Source organism: Vicia villosa, unplaced genomic scaffold (genome assembly GCF_029867415.1).
Source record: "Vicia villosa cultivar HV-30 ecotype Madison, WI unplaced genomic scaffold, Vvil1.0 ctg.004314F_1_1, whole genome shotgun sequence".
Lineage (NCBI taxonomy): Eukaryota > Viridiplantae > Streptophyta > Magnoliopsida > Fabales > Fabaceae > Vicia > Vicia villosa.
Window position 1 is genome coordinate 150286 of NW_026706409.1, and position 2851 is coordinate 153136.

The following is a 2851-nucleotide window of genomic DNA, read 5'->3' on the forward strand; positions in this document are numbered from 1 at the left end:
GGGTGAGTTGTCTAGGCCCAATTTCCGACCGCTGGCCACTTCGGTTTATTCGGGTCCGGTTTATTTCGGTTCGGTTAGCTATATCGGTTTTATTCGGTTATTAATAAAATTGGGCCATACCATCTTTAAGCCCAAATTTAAAATTCTAACTATTTTTTTAAGTTTTTGTACAGATTTAGAATCACTGGGCAGTTCAAATTATGACCCAACTTTAATTCATTTTTTTTCTATACATTTAAGATTTTAAACTAATTTATTCAGTTTTTAATTAAAAAGAAATTGGACAATTACAATTTTTTCTTTTATTCAATTTTATCTACTTAAATTTGTCCAAATGTCCATATTTGTTTGTAACATTGATGATTCCTCTTCCTCCAGCTTAGGCAATTTATCTTTAATTCCTATCTTCAATTTCTTTTTTTCTACTTCTTCAATTTCTATGCTGATATTTAATGGATTTGAAGGAAACAAAACAATTTCCTTAAGTCTACATAACAGATCCTACAAAAAAAAGTCAGATATTAGAAAATTTCAGATAATCAAAAACAGTTTGATGAAACAAATTTCTTTAGCAATATAAATCTACTGCATTAAATATAGTATCATTATCATACCTCTTCAAAACTCAAAAAGGAGTTATAGCAGTAACATAATCTGCAAAACTCTACAAAACCATAAATTATTTCACAATTAAATATTCATACTATCCAACAAATAATCATGCATAACTATAACAATAAACTAAAATGAATTTTAAATTTAAGAGAGTTCCAAAGTAGTTCCAAATGAGTTAATCCAAATTTTATAGTTAGTTAATAATGAATATATGTCATCTATACAATTATTAGAATGGAACCTAGTGTTCTGAGGAATATGCTGAGAAATATGCAACTATTTAGCACCAATGGTAACTCAGATATACAAATACACATGGTTATTTTCATTGATGTCAAAACCAAAAAAAAATATACATGTTACTAACACTTACACATAAGAGAAAATAAAAACTCAGATCTGAAGGAAAAGACATAACAAAAACTTATAGATCTGGAAGCAAAAAATGTTTACTTGACACTACATATATATAATGCATACCTTATGGTTTTAAAGATATAAACTTGTTGATGCATCCAGTTTGTAGATCCAACTATTTGGACGTTTATAGATCCAACTCCTTTCTTTGCTTTTTTTAATAATCTCAGATCCAACTCCCTGCATTCTCATATGGATCCCTGCTTCTGTAAAAAAAATAAATCAAAATTAGTGAAAAACTCAACACAAAAAAAGAAACATAATTAACATTCATACAAGTTAGAAGCACATATTAGTGAAACAACATTCATAAAAGTTGGAAGTACATGTTAGTGAACAAATCAAACCCTTAGACAAAATATATCAATGAGACTGACAAACATTACAATAAACTAACTAGAAAACAATAGACTTTTCCACCATCAAGAAAGAAATCGAACCACTACTGCACTAATACAACCAAAACTCATACACAAATCTTAATCTAAACAAACACTAACCCTGAATCACAAAAGAGTAAAAATCAATAACACGATGAGATTAAATATCAGAGAAACAACAAGATGAAAAATCAGATGAGGTGAAGAAGAAGCATGGAGAGAAGGTGCAAAATAGGGATTCAGAATACACAAACAGTAGCGGCAAGATTTGAAGATGGAGGCTTAGGTTTAGGGTTAGAAGACAGAAGAATTTATATTACCTGGATTTGATATAATGGGCTGGTTGCAATTGGACATAAACTGGGTTTGGATAGAAGGCCCATAAGATTATCATTGAATTCGGTCGGATTCGGATTCCGACGGGCTCAAGAATACAAGCCGAATCCGACCTAAGCAAACCGCCCCAACCCTATTAAGCCACCCGACAACCCGAAGATCCGAACCGACCCTATCCAATACCTTGAAAAACACTCGGACCGGTCCGGGTTCGGTCGGATGGTGTTTTCATGTCCACCCCTAATGACAATTGTATAGAAAGATAACATCAACATGATGATAACTCTGAAGAAGAAAATAGACATGAAGCATAGTAAAGATGCAATAATTAAGAAAGTCAACCAATGCACTTAAGCGGTTAAGATGCAAGCTATGAGTTTGATATGGATTGATAAAGTTTCTGACATAGATAAAATCCATCAATATACTTAAGCAGTTAAAGATGCAAGCCATGAGTTTGACAAGGATTGATAAAATTTCAAGCATAGATAAAGCTTCAGACATCAACAAAATTTCAGGCAAAGGCAAACAAAAAAACTATATCAAAATCCTCAAGAGAATTCTCAAACCAAGTGTCAACACAAGAGAATCATACAACGCAAAAGAAGTCTTAAAGCAAGTGTCAAAACAAGAGAATCTATCAGACAAGGCTTAGAGGAGTTGATCTTCCAATTTAGTAAGTGAATGAAACTTTAGTAAATGCAAAAATTCATTCTTTGTAGAAGTAGATGACTATAAGCACACACACCCACTTAAAACTTTTTTATAATTTTTTTAAAAGAATAAACATTGAGAAGTATATACAGAAATTGCCTTTGTAAGGATCTGGCATGTTGAATAGTCTCAAAAGGCGACAAAGACTCATTTGTGAGGATGAAAAATTTTTAATAGCCTTAAAGGGTGGCAAAGACTTCTTCGTGAAGGTCCAACGTGTTAATTGCCTCAAAGAGCGGAAAGGACTCCTTTGTGAAGATCCATTATGGTTCATATCCTTAAGGCAATCTTGATAATGTTCCTTTTGCTCCTTAGAAAAATGTCATTACCCTTAGAAAAACGACCAAGAATATAATTTGTCTAATCAAAATAAACATCAAACAACCTAA

At 32.0% G+C, this 2851-nt stretch overlaps 1 long non-coding RNA gene across 1 annotated transcript; it reads right to left on the reverse strand.

The window, feature by feature from the left end:
- Positions 1-234: 234 nt before the first annotated feature.
- On the reverse strand, positions 235-1678 carry LOC131641955 (uncharacterized). Its single transcript, XR_009295684.1, has 2 exons — positions 1096-1678; positions 235-501 (listed from the first exon to the last, which is right to left on the reverse strand). It is a non-coding gene; the product is annotated as an uncharacterized LOC131641955 (long non-coding RNA).
- Positions 1679-2851: the final 1173 nt, after the last annotated feature.